This window comes from Rhinoderma darwinii, chromosome 2 (assembly GCF_050947455.1).
Source record: "Rhinoderma darwinii isolate aRhiDar2 chromosome 2, aRhiDar2.hap1, whole genome shotgun sequence".
Taxonomy (NCBI): domain Eukaryota; kingdom Metazoa; phylum Chordata; class Amphibia; order Anura; family Rhinodermatidae; genus Rhinoderma; species Rhinoderma darwinii.
The window spans coordinates 7,447,125-7,462,238 of NC_134688.1; positions in this window are offsets into that span (position 1 = coordinate 7,447,125).

Genomic DNA, 15,114 nt, shown 5'->3' on the forward strand with positions numbered 1-15,114 from the left:
TTATAGGCCCAAACAGGAAACAGGAACCAAAATGTATTCTTCCGAAGTAAAACTGGCCATCTTGGAAAAGGGCAAGTTCAATGGGTTATAGTGGCCTCTTGTGGCTGGAGTTGGTAATGGCTGACGGTATTCCTAACACCTTGATCCGAGATGATGTAGCCCAGGAAGGGCAAAGACTACTTTTCAAAGATGCACTTCTCCAGCTTGGCATATAAGCGATTCTCCCTTAGTCGCAGTAGAACCTGACGGACATGTCTCCGATGAGTCAGATCTGGTGAGAAAATCAAAATATCATCGAGATAGACTACAACACAGGTATAGAGGAGATCTCGGAAAATATCATTGACGAATTCCTGAAAGACTGCAGGAGCATTATACAGTCCGAAGGGCATCACCAGGTATTCGTAGTGCCCATCTTGGGTATTGAACGCCGTCTTCCACTCGTCCCCTTGATGGATTCGAATCAAATTATAAGTCGCACGCAAGTCTAATTTTGAAAAAATTCTGCCTCCCGGTATACGGTAAAACACCTCAGATATAAGTGCCAACGGGTATTTGTTCCTGACCGTGATCTGGTTGAGACCACAGTAGTCAATACAGGGTCGAAGAGATCCGTCTCTCTTCTTAACAAAGAAAAACCCAGCCCCGGTCGGGGAGGCACATTTTCGTATAAAACCCCTCTCCAAATTCTCCTTGATATAGGCTGACATGGATAAAGTCTCTTGCAAGGAGAGAGGATATACCTGTGTCAGGTCCGTATTTCACACCGAATATCCACCTCTGTAAATTGAAAGTTGAAGGCATGCCTGGAGAGAAGTACACCACACAAATGTCTGAGGTACAGCTTCAATGTCAGCCAGGAGGAACTGAACTTTATTCAGAACAAAGAAACACACACAGAGAAGACACATGCCCCTCCCTATAAGTTTTCCTATACATTCTTCTGCACACTCCTCTTTGCATTCCAGGGGGCGGTGTCTTCCATAGGTGTGTCCGACATGAACAAAGAACTTGTTATATATATCAGTATATTACACAAAGAACTGAAATGTATATACATATGTGTGAGGAAAATATTTTTCAGACAATATACATAGTAATGATCCCTGACAGTCCCCCCTAAAAATATTATTCTATCCCTGAGTCTTGCCTAGCAACCTACCACTGACCACTCGAACCAGGCGGGTAGGGGTTTTGGATTTCTTCACCAGCTTGAGACGAGCTACTCCTGATGAGTAACCCCCCTTTGTACCTGGACTTCCAAGGTGTCGGAGTGGTCCTAACTTTCCCTATTCTCCTCTGGATACAGGATGGTTGTCTTGATATAATCTACAAACCGCTGCTGGTTGTAATATATATATATATATTAATCCGGTCTACATTTTATTAATGGTAACAACTGTCGCACTGTCACTTACTGTCCTGATGGGACTCTTACCCCTGCAGATATGACAGGTCATGGGCAGCACAGTGACCTTCACTTCACACCTTCACATAAAACTCCTCAGATTGTAATTTGCAGTACCGTGGCATATTTACACACATTATAATTATAAACCTCAGACATTATAAACAATAGGGCCTCAGCTAATAACATAATGCTATCACCAATCTCATGCTATCACCCTCAGGTCTCGGGTCCCATCAGTTCATTGCCAGTCCTGTACACCATCGTCTTCTTCTTCTCCTGTCTTCTGCTCTTCACTGACTGTCACCCTCAGGGTAACCCACACAATTGTGGAGTCAGACTACGTTGGTGTCCAGTGGGGGAGTTATTATTACCCCCTCCTGGTCACTTAATTATCAAAACACTTGATCCTGCTGACGGATTCACTCAGGTCTTTGGTCTTTACTTTGCTGATGTCATCAGGACTTGGTTTGGTCCTTCTCATCTGTCCGACACCGTCTCCTTTAGTTTACGTCATCAGGCTGTACATAGCACCTCATGTTGTGAGCCTGGGGTGAGATCCCACGTAGGCGGATTAGTGGAGTTGTATTGTGACTATCAAACCCTCCGCATCTGTACTCTTCCTCTGGCAAGTTACTTGTCTGGGCGGCCGCTTAGAATTGTGACACTGCCGTCAGTTCATGATAAACGCGTTGTACTGGCTCAGGCTGCGCCTGCCGCATCTCAGTGATGGAGTTCATCGTGTTAAAAGTCTTTTAGTTCATATTTACTGGCACTTGCTGGGGACCCCCAACTCTTGTCAATTGTTAAAATAAATACTAATCTGGTGATAACATCATCCTCATACATTATAAACGTTGTTCTAAGTACATACAATAATGTCAGGCCCTTAAACAACATCAAACACCTTTATATATATATATATATATATATATATATATATATATATATATATATATATATATATATATATATATATATATGGAAAAACTTCTCTGTTACAATGGACAGGGCACCTAGAAGATGTGTGATTACTGGGTACATTTCATTCGCACTTGGTGATACTCTTTCAGCAGGATTTGTACCTTGATCTCAGCTGATCGCCTAGAACATCTCCACCTCACAGAAACATACACAGATTCCACATGTTTATCTGACAAGTGTCTCAAACCAATTTTTCTTACTCTAATCTGGTTCGTTCTACCTGGGAAGGCCTCTCAAGGTCTGTTCTCTTCGTGGGAGGCGGGTATGATAAGGTTGGCACCGGTCTGCCAGGACTGTTCTGTAGGCAAATCAAACAGCTCTAACAGAAAATGCAGCAACAGCTGTAAAACCTGGGACATACCAATTAGATCTTACCAAATCGATCCTTGCAGTCTTGGGGCATATGTGAGGTCATGCACCATCAATGCAAGTGCCATCAAGAGTGCCTTGGGTGTTACCGGTTCATCTTCCCTTATCCGTCCACATTCTGTTAGAATCTGGTTCTCACGCCTTCCGCTCCCAGTTGGACTCTTCCTGTGAAGAACAAGCTTTTCATAGCCTAATCAGTAATTGATCTTAATCAGATAATTAACTTGAAGGAGAACATTAACAATGACAGATTTATTTTAAACGTTCACACTGGTCAGTAACTAAAACTTACAAACTGATTCTTCTTCTTTATATACATATCTATACTTACACATATACACTGCACAGAATTCTCTGCTCTAAAATTTCCCTTTCACAACAAAAATAAACAAATAAAAATGTTTTCTAATGGGAATATTCCGCTTCTGTACCTTTTATCTGACGCATGACTCTAATAGTCCAATGCTAAGGCTGGTCCAGAACTTTACATAAAACTTAACCTCAGTATTTAATATTCCCACAACCCTTCTTAAATACAGTTATTAAACAAACTAACTTTGGGACAATGTCTAGAGAACTGCTGACATCTTATCATTGTACAAACACCAGTTCAATACTTGGGATAACATTGTTCCCCCCGTCACTTACACACAAGGTCTGCAGTGGGAAAAATACAGGCCGGGCTTCAGGCCCCCCCTGAGAACAGGTCTACACACATGAGCACTTTGTCATACACTTCTACCTCGGGTAGTTGTATGTTCTGCAGTCGCTGGGACGGGTAATCTGGCCGGGCTGCACTTTTCACAGGTACCTTTGCAGTTTCACCTATGTCATGCCGTGCGCACATCACGCCGGCTGCTACAAACCTAGTGGTGGCATTATTGTATCCAGGGACAAGCCAATTTACTGACACTTGGCTGCATATACCCTTGTTGTCAGTTCTGTCTTCTCTCGCTCTCTCAATTGGCTTACCCGATGATCCAATAAAGTTCCTACTACCAATGGGCCCATAATTGTGGGCGATGCCAAAAGCGTACCTAGAGTCAGTGTAAATGTCGGCCGTCTTACCTTCTGCCAGGTTACAAGCCTCAGCGAGCACCTCCAGCTCCGCTCCTTGAGATGAACAAGAAGGTGAGAGTGGTTTCTGGGTAATTTACCTGGTGCCTCGTATCCCGGCTTGTACATACTGTATAATAAAATATCTCTTTATTACAAATTTACATTAAAAACCCATGTCACATATAGATAGAACATCTCAAAGGGGTGGCGTCTTCATTCTCTAAAATAAAACCAAATGTTATACTCTTCTCCACACTCATCTGATAATCACGAGCACTTTGAGAATCTCACTTTTATCAGGTTCTGCAAATACTTGATTAATACAAAAACAAATAAAAAGAAAACATTCCTAAAAACTTTACATCAAATTAACAATGTCCAGACAATTTTTGTTTTGCCTTCTCCCTCATCTAAATCCATAAAGACTCGTGTGAGTGACGTCACCTCTGCCTCCTGTGTAAATTTGCTGGAGGGGGATGGTCTCTTACACAACCATCTACACAAACCTCAAAATGTAGGTTACTCTCATACACATTTAATCTGGATTACTCATTGAGGTCTCTTACACATTTTTAGATCTTCTGAAACCAAATTAATTAACTCAAAACAAACCAAAATTGTACCTGATCAAACCAAAATTGTACCTGATCAGTTCCTTCACCCTTCCCCCCTTTGTGGACTCTGCGAAAGTAATGTAGCAGAGTTCAAAACTACATCTCAACATAACAAAGTCTGGCACTCTATCTGTGCGGCACTAGTTTAACCCCCTGTAATGTGCAACAGCCTGAAACAAAAATGACTTTTTCCTGACGAAAATACATTTGATCTTTACAATGACATAACTCATGTGTGAAATCAAAAACAAAACAATTGTAGTTAGTTATTCAATAAAACAAAAAATATTATCTCTGATAACATTAATTACTGCAAACCAATAAACTGTATATATAAATAGGGAACGGTGGGGGCACATACATTTTCAAAACCCCGTGTCTCACAGTATCTAAAGTTTAATACATCTGAATTAACATCAAAACACATGAAATCTGATTCACATCAGCGCATGCGCAAAAGAGAAGAAATTTATTTAGGTTTGTACACATTACTGATATATATATATCTCTGCAGTGCATATTGAAATCCCTTTGTCTCATCAGCCCTGCAGACTGCACCCAGTCAGCCCCCCCTCCTCCTCCTCCCAAACACAGCACACTACAGGGGAGAGGGAGGGGGGTCACACACTCATTTCTCACAACTTCTAGTCTCACAATCTTAAAGAGGCTCTGTCACCAGATTTTGCAGCCCCTATCTGCTATTGCAGCAGATCGGCGCTGCAATGTAGATTACAGTAACGTTTTTATTTTTAAAAAACAAGCATTTTTGGCCAAGTTATGACCATTTTTGTAGTTATGCAAATGAGGCTTGCAAAAGTCCAAGTGGGTGTGTTGAAAAGTAAAAGTCCAAGTGGGCGTGTATTAGGTGCGTACATCGGGGCGTTTTTAATACTTTTACTAGCTGGGCGCTGTGAAGAGAAGTATCATCCACTTCTCTTCAGAACGCCCAGCTTCTGGCAGTGCAGATCTGTGACGTCACTCACAGGTCCTGCATCGTGACGGCCACATCGGCACCAGAGGCTACAGATGATTCTGCAGCAGCATCAGCGTTTGCAGGTAAGTAGCTACATCGATTTACCTACAAACGCTGATGCTGCTGCAAAATCAACTGTAGCCTCTGGTGCCGGTGTCCTCGCTCGTCTGACACGATGCAGGACCTGTGAGTGACGTCACAGCGTGATCTCTCGAGAACACGCTGTGTCTGCACTGCCAGAAGCTGGGCGTTGTGAAGAGAAGTGGATGATACTTCTCATCAGAGCGCCCAGCTAGTAAAAGTATTAAAAACGCCCCGATGTACGCACATAATACACGCCCACTTGGACTTTTACTTTTCAACACACCCACTTGGACTTTTGCAAGCCTCATTTGCATAACTACAAAAATGGTCATAACTTGGCCAAAAATGGTCGTTTTTTAAAAATAAAAACGTTACTGTAATCTACATTGCAGCGCCGATCTGCTGCAATAGCAGATAGGGGTTGCAAAATCTGGTGACAGAGCCTCTTTAACACTTTCAATGCCGGCAAAACAACATACGTATCTGCAATCATTCATCACACCATTGTATAGGAATTATCTATGTTCAAAACATCAAACATAATCTGTAACATTGTTCAATCTGTCGGCCACCATCTCTATATTATGATGACGTGTTGTTTCATCAGTGAACTAGACTGGAACTTCTGTAAATAGAAAAAAAACACTACAAATGACAAAATTAACAAGGTGATTATTTCATACTGATTTGGTTGGGCCGGGCGTGGCCACATCAGGGGTGGGTGGTGGGGGGGGGCAGCCTCTCCCATTGGAAACACATTGCACAGCTGTGAGAGGGGGGTGGTTTCCCACCCACAATGAGGACACACTCAACATGAGGTACGGACACCATTACCGGGCGTCGGCTGGTCCTGTGTTTTCTAATACATATAACATACAATACCTTTCTTATTCCTAACTTCCATTCACTTCACCAAATCATGAACAGGATCGGGTGATCCTGATGATTTGAATATGGACCGTAAACCATCCATTCTAACAGTCCATATTATACACGTAATTTATATAACAATTTTCGATCTGCAACTCTTGGTCTGGCAGGAAATAATATAATTTCACAGTCTCCAACGCTAAGTCTCGCCGAAATAGTATCATCTCTAGTCTGCAATGTAATTTATTACGTCTCGCTAGGATATAAAAATATTTAATTAGACTCTCTGGCTTCGCTGGAAATATTAAAATTCCACAGTCTGCAGCTCTCTGGTCGGTTATATAATCTTTTATTTAGACTCTAATTACCCAGAGGATGGTTAGTCGGGCGCGACTAAGGTCTCACAGGTTTTCAACCTCACAGCGGAAAATATCACCTCTGTCGCCTGAGATAATCCAGGAAATCAACAAAAGGGTTCTACAGATTGCCACAAGACTGTCCACTAACACAGATAAGACGAAGATTTATAAAATCAATTCGCTTACCGTGTTATTGCGGAGGTGATCAAATTCCTTCAGTGGGCAACTTTGAGTCCTCTGTTTCACCCTGTGATTGTCGATTGTCCGGATTTTGATATTTCCTCGAGTGAGGTCCCATCTGGGGTGCCAAAATGTCAGGTCCGTATTTCACACCGAATAACCACCTCTGTAAATTGAAAGCTGAAGGCATGCCTGGAGAGAAGTACACCACACAAATGTCTGAGGTACAGCTTCAATGTCAGCCAGGAGGAACTGAACTTTATTCAGAACAAAGAAACACACACAGAGAAGACACATGCCCCTCCCTATAAGTTTTCCTATACATTCTTCTGCACACTCCTCTTTGCATTCCAGGGGGCGGTGTCTTCCATAGGTGTGTTCGACATGAACAAAGAACTTGTTATATATATCAGTATATTACACAAAGAACTGAAATGTATATACATATGTGTGAGGATAATATTTTTCAGACAATATACATAGTAATGATCCCTGACACCTGTCCACGGGGAAGAGAAGCATTTTGAACCAGTTCAATGGCACAGTCATAATTCCGTTGTGGAGGCCATGTCCCAGCCTTTTGCTTGCTGAAGACATCCGCAAAACTGGCATACTGAGATGGTAGATCGGAGAGTGACTGAGGCAGAGGGGGCATAACAGTACGGACTTGTTACAAGCAATGGCTATGGCATCTGGACCCCATTGAAGAATTTCTCTGGAACTCCAGTCAAGAACCGGGGCGTGTAGGTGAAGCCATGGCAGACCCAGTAGGATAGAATTGATAGCCTTGAGTAGTACAAGGAAGGAGATCTGCTCCCAGTGAAGAACACCGACACATAGTGTCAACGGCTCCGTGATGAACATAATCGGATCGGGCAATGGTAGACAATTCACAGAGGCAACAGCCAGGGGTCTCTCCAGAAGAACTGTGGGTAGATGTAAACAATCCACTAGATCCTGCTGGATGAAATTAGCAGCTGCTCCGGAGTCAAGATAGGCAGAGGAGGGATGTGACGTCTCTCCGGAGACGATGGCCACAGGAATCGATAATTTGGAAGAGGTTTTAACGTTTGGAGACGTCCCACCTAGGGTTGCCTCTCCAACCAACTCTAGGTGCTGGAGTTTCCCGGTTTCTGTGGGCATTGGCGCACAAAATTACCCTTAAGGACACAATACATACATAGTTCAGAGGAGCGTCTGTGCTGCTTCTTTTGTTCGGACAACCGCACTCTGTCTACCTGCATGGGTTCTTCAGGTAGCGCACTAGGGGTAGGCAATAGTGGCCTCTGGACCGAGGGTGCTGGTCTGTGGGCCCGGCTCTCCTGTCGAACCTCTTGAATGCGCTCCCGGATTCTCATGTCAACCCGAGTGGCTAACAGGATGAGGGCATCCAAGGTAGAAGGAAGGTCACGGGCTAACTGTTCGTTCTTGCTGTGAGAGGGCAGTCCCTGCCAGAAGGTCGCCACCAGTGCCTCATTGTTCTATGCAAGCTCTGCTGCCAGGGTACGGAAGGCGATAGCATACTTCCCTACTGTGGAACCTTCTTGCTTGAAGGTCAATAGAGTGGCTGCGGCAGAGGATGTTCGGCCCGGCTCCTCGAACACGGCACGAAAGGACTGCAGGAACAAGGCTAGGTCCGAGGATACACGTCCTTGTTGTTCCAAGATTGGGTTCGCCCATGCGAGGGCCTTGCTAGCGAGGGGGGAGATGATAAATGCTACTTTGGCCTCCTCAGAGGGGAAGAGATGAGCCCGTAGCCTAAAATGAACCGTGCTTTGGTTAATAAATCCTCTACAGGCTCTGGGATCACAGCGGCCCGGAGCAGAAGTGAGCGCTGGCGTCTCCTAGGAAGGAGTTGCGAGCCAGCACTCACTGATCCATGGCTGCGGGCATCGGCAGGTGAGTAAACCCGATGGCCTGCAGCCATATACGCTACACCCAGGAAGTGCTTCGGTGGTTTGAAGTTTTTGGTTTGAGTTGGCCCGCCTCACACAGTTGCTGGAGGCTGCTAGCATTCTGGTGTTGATCTTGGGGGGCAACAATGTAGAGCAAGTTCCCCTGGAGAAGCACATTAAGAGGGATGAGGGGGAGGATCCTGGTGTTGTCCAGGAGTGAGACTGGTCTGGTCTGTGCCTCAGCTTATCTGGCAGCATGCCAAGAACCTGGTGGCGCTTGACAAGTCGAGCAGTAGAATAAACAAAGAAATGGCCTCCATTGTCAGGAACCTAGCTGGCGTCGCGGTGCATCACAGGCTTTTGGAAGGGGGTGCGACGGAGCTGTTCAGGCCTGATGGGGTCCACCTGACTGCGATTGGGTTGGACATGTTCAATCTTGGGTTGCATGATAGGGTGGAAGAAGCTTTGGAGTGGGGTGGTTGAGTGGCGTAATTATAAGGGTCGCAGCGGTCGCACGGCTGCCCGCAACACGTTTACAATTGCCCAGGGCCACCTGCCCACTATAGCGGCTTCTACGGAGCCCACGCCGCCTGGCACATAACATGCTCGGTTGCGTCGCTAGCACTGGGAAGGGCCCCCTCAGGACGCAGATACAATTGAATACAATAGGTTGCAGGCCATGTTATGCCTGCAGCCTATAATGCGCTAGAAAGAATCCCTGCGCATGCCGGAGTGATGACGTCACTTAATTACGCTGGCCTGAGCAAGGGTCCCGCCCGGAGGCTGTGAAGCACTCCGTCCATTACGTGAACGGGGCAAGGTAAGTCCAATTTCTTTTTATTTTTTAGGGTGGGCTGTGTGGCACTATATACAAGGGGAGGGGGGAGCTGTGTGGCCCTATATAAAAAGGGTAGGGGGGAGCTGTGTGACACTATATACAAGGGGAGGGGGTTACTGTGTCGCACTATACACAAGGGGGCAGCTGTGTGGTTTTATATACAAGGCAAGGGGGAGCTGTGTGGCACAATATACAAGAGGAGAGGGGAGCTGTGTGGCACTATATACAAGGGGAGGGGCTGTGTTGCACTATATACAAGGGACAGGGCCTGTGTGGCACTATCAACTAGGTGGGTCTGTATGGCACTGTATACAAGGGGTGAGTGCTGTGAGCTACAGGGGGCTGTGTGTGGTTATATATAAAGGGGGCACAAAGGGGGCATTATAACTGCGTGGGGGCACGGTTACTGAGGCGGCACTTTTAATGTGTTGAGCACTAAGGGATCATTATATCCATCTGGGGCACTGTGGATTACAAGTTTTTTTAGAGGATGGGGTATAGGTGTTGGGGATACTGGAAAACTAAGAAACCAACATGTCTTTGGGTCAAATTCTGCAGAGACGAGTAGTGGCTGGAATAAGTTGTCACCATGGTCTGGGCCGGATGTGGGAAAATAAGGGAAAGTGAAAGGCAATATTCAGTAACAGTATGGGGGTATTATTGAGTTGCTATGTGGTTATGGTGTGGCGGTATTATTCAGTACAGTATGGGGGTATTATTCAGTCACTATGTGGTTATGGTGTGGCGGTATTATTCAGTAACAGTATGGGGGTATTATTCAGTAACAGTATGGGGGTTATTATTCAGTCACTACGTGGTTATGGTGTGGCAGTATTATTTAGTAACAGTATGGGGGTATTATTCAGTCACTATGTGGTTATGGTGTGGCGGTATTATTCAGTAACAGTATGGGGGTATTTTTCAGTCACTATGTGGTTATGGTGTGGGGGTATTATTTAGTAACAGTATGGGGGTATTATTCAGTCACTATGTGGTTATGGTGAGGCGGTATTATTCAGTAACAGTATGGGGGTACTATGCAGTCACTATGTTGTTATGGTGTGGCGGTATTATTCAGTAACAATATGGTGGTCTGATTCAGTCACTATGTGGTTATGGTGTGGCAATATTATTTAGTAACAGTATGGGGGTATTATTCAGTGACTATGTGGTTATGGTGTGGCGGTATTATTCAGTAACAGTATGGGGGTGTTTTTCAGTCACTATGTGGTTATGGTGTGGGGGTATTATTTAGTAACAGTATGAGGGTATTATTCAGTCACTATGTGGTTATGGTGTGGAGGTATTATTCAGTAACACTATGGGGGTATTATTCAGTCACTGTGTGGTTATGGTGTGGGGGTATTATTTAGTAAGAATATGGGGGTATTATTCAGTCACTATGTGGTTATGGTGGGGCTGTATTATTCAGTAACATTATAGGGGTATTATTGAGTCACTATATGGTTATGGTGTGGCGGTATTATTCAGTACAGTTTGGGGGGAAAATTTAGTCACTATGTGGTTATGTTGTGACGGTATTATTAAGTAACAGTATGGTGGTATTATTCAGTCACTATGTGGTTATGGTGTGGCGGTATTATTCAGTAACAGTATGGTGGTATTATTCAGTCACTATGTGGTTATGGTGTGGCGGTATTATTCAGTAACAGTATGGAGGTATTATGCGGTCACTATGTGGTTATGATGTAATGGTATTATTCAGTAACAGTATGGGGGTATTATTCAGTCACTATGTGGTTATGGTGTGGAGGTATTATTCAGTAACAGCATGGGTGTATTATTCAGTCACTATGTGGTTATGGTGTGGCGGTATCATTCAGTAACCGTATGGGGTATTATTCAGTCACTATGTGGTTATGGTGTGGTGGTATTATTCAGTAACTGTATGGGGGTATTATTCAGTCACTATGTGGTTATGGTGTGGTGGTATTATTCAGTAACAGTATGGAGGTATTATTCAGTCACTATGTGGTTATGGTGTGGAGGTATTATTCAGTAACAGTATGGAGGTATTATTCAGTCACTATGTGGTTATGGTGTGGTGGTATTATTCAGTAACAGTATGGAGGTATTATTCAGACACTATGTGGTTATGGTGTGGCTGTATTATTCAGTAACAGTATGGGGTATTATTCAGTTACTATGTGGTTATGGTTTGGTGATATTATTCAGTAACAGTATAGGGGTATTATTGAGTCGCTATGTGGTTATGGTGTGGTGGTATTTTTCAGTAACATTATGGGGTATCATTCAGTCACAATGTGGTTATGGTGTGGCGGTATTATTCAGTAACAGTATGGGGGTATTATTCAGTATCAGTACGGGGGTATTATTCAGTCACTATGTGGTTATGGTGTGGTAGTATTATTCAGTAACAGTATGGTGGTATTATTCAGTCACTATGCGGTTATGGTGTGGTGGTATTATTCTGTAACAGTATGGGGGTATTATTCAGTCACTATGTGGTTATGGTTTGGTGGTATTATTCAGTAACAGTATAGGGGTATTATTGAGTCGCTATGTGGTTATGGTGTGGCGGTATTATTCAGTCACTATGTGGTTATGGTGTGGAGGTATTATTCAGTAACACTATGGGGGTATTATTCAGTCACTGTGTGGTTATGGTGTGGGGGTATTATTAAGTAAGAATATGGGGGTATTATTCAGTCACTATGTGGTTATGGTGGGGCTGTATTATTCAGTAACAGTATAGGGGTATTATTGAGTCACTATATGGTTATGGTGTGGCGGTATTATTCAGTACAGTTTGGGGGTATTATTTAGTCACTATGTGGTTATGTTGTGGCGGTATTATTCAGTAACAGTATGGTGGTATTATTCAGTCACTATGTGGTTATGGTGTGGCGGTATTATTCAGTAACAGTATGGTGGTATTATTCAGTCACTATGTGGTTATGGTGTGGCGGTATTATTCAGTAACAGTATGGGGGTATTAGTCAGTCACTATGTGGTTATGGTGTGGAGGTATTATTCAGTAACAGTATGGGGGTATTATTCAGTCACTATGTGGTTATGATGTAATGGTATTATTCAGTAACAATATGGGGGTATTATTCAGTCACTATGTGGTTATGGTGTGGCGGTATTATTCAGTAACAGTATGGTGGTATTATTCAGTCACTATGTGGTTATGGTGTGGCGGTATTATTCAGTAACAGTATGGGGGTATTATTCAGTCACTATGTGGTTATGGCGTGGAGGTATTATTCAGTAACAGTATGGGGGTATTATTCAGTCACTATGTGGTTATGATGTAATGGTATTATTCAGTAACAGTATGGGGGTATTATTCAGTCACTATGTGGTTATGGTGTGGAGGTATTATTCAGTAACAGGATGGGTGTATTATTTAGTCACTATGTGGTTATGGTGTGGCGGTATCATTCAGTAACAGTATGGGGTATTATTCAGTCACTATGTGGTTATGGTGTGGAGGTATTATTCAGTAACAGTATGGGGGTATTATTCAGTCACTATGTGGTTATGGTGTGGCGGTATCATTCAGTAACAGTATGGGGTATTATCCAGTCACTATGTGGTTATGATGTGGCGGTATTATTCAGTAACAGTATGGTGGTATTATTCAGTAACAGTATGGGGGTTATTATTCAGTCACTACGTGGTTATGGTGTGGCAGTATTATTTAGTAACAGTATGGGGGTATTATTCAGTCACTATGTGGTTATGGTGTGGCGGTATTATTCAGTAACAGTATGGGGGTATTTTTCAGTCACTATGTGGTTATGGTGTGGGGGTATTATTTAGTAACAGTATGGGGGTATTATTCAGTCACTATGTGGTTATGGTGAGGCGGTATTATTCAGTAACAGTATGGGGGTACTATGCAGTCACTATGTTGTTATGGTGTGGCGGTATTATTCAGTAACAATATGGTGGTCTGATTCAGTCACTATGTGGTTATGGTGTGGCAATATTATTTAGTAACAGTATGGGGGTATTATTCAGTGACTATGTGGTTATGGTGTGGCGGTATTATTCAGTAACAGTATGGGGGTGTTTTTCAGTCACTATGTGGTTATGGTGTGGGGGTATTATTTAGTAACAGTATGAGGGTATTATTCAGTCACTATGTGGTTATGGTGTGGAGGTATTATTCAGTAACACTATGGGGGTATTATTCAGTCACTGTGTGGTTATGGTGTGGGGGTATTATTTAGTAAGAATATGGGGGTATTATTCAGTCACTATGTGGTTATGGTGGGGCTGTATTATTCAGTAACATTATAGGGGTATTATTGAGTCACTATATGGTTATGGTGTGGCGGTATTATTCAGTACAGTTTGGGGGGAAAATTTAGTCACTATGTGGTTATGTTGTGGCGGTATTATTCAGTAACAGTATGGTGGTATTATTCAGTCACTATGTGGTTATGGTGTGGCGGTATTATTCAGTAACAGTATGGTGGTATTATTTAGTCACTATGTGGTTATGGTGTGGCGGTATTATTCAGTAACAGTATGGAGGTATTATGCGGTCACTATGTGGTTATGATGTAATGGTATTATTCAGTAACAGTATGGGGGTATTATTCAGTCACTATGTGGTTATGGTGTGGAGGTATTATTCAGTGACAGGATGGGTGTATTATTCAGTCACTATGTGGTTATGGTGTGGCGGTATTATTCAGTAACAGTATGGAGGTATTATTCAGTCACTATGTGGTTATGGTGTGGAGGTATTATTCAGTAACAGTATGGAGGTATTATTCAGTCACTATGTGGTTATGTTGTGGTGGTATTATTCAGTAACAGTATGGAGGTATTATTCAGTCACTATGTGGTTATAGTGTGGCAGTATTATTTAGTAACAGTATGGGGGTATTATTCAGTCACTATGTGGTTATGGTGTGGCGGTATTATTCAGTAACAGTATGGGGGTGTTTTTCAGTCACTATGTGGTTATGGTGTGGGGGTATTATTTAGTAACAGTATGAGGGTATTATTCAGTTACTATGTGGTTATGGTGTGGAGGTATTATTCAGTAACACTATGGGGGTATTATTCAGTCACTGTGTGGTTATGGTGTGGGGGTATTATTTAGTAAGAATATAGGGGTATTATTCAGTCACTATGTGGTTATGGTGGGGCTGTATTATTCAGTAACATTATAGGGGTATTATTGAGTCACTATATGGTTATGGTGTGGCGGTATTATTCAGTACAGTTTGGGGGGAAAATTTAGTCACTATGTGGTTATGTTGTGGCGGTATTATTCAGTAACAGTATGGTGGTATTATTCAGTCACTATGTGGTTATGGTGTGGCGGTATTATTCAGTAACAGTATGGTGGTATTATTTAGTCACTATGTGGTTATGGTGTGGCGGTATTATTCAGTAACAGTATGGAGGTATTATGCGGTCACTATGTGGTTATGATGTAATGGTATTATTCAGTAACAGTATGGGGGTATTATT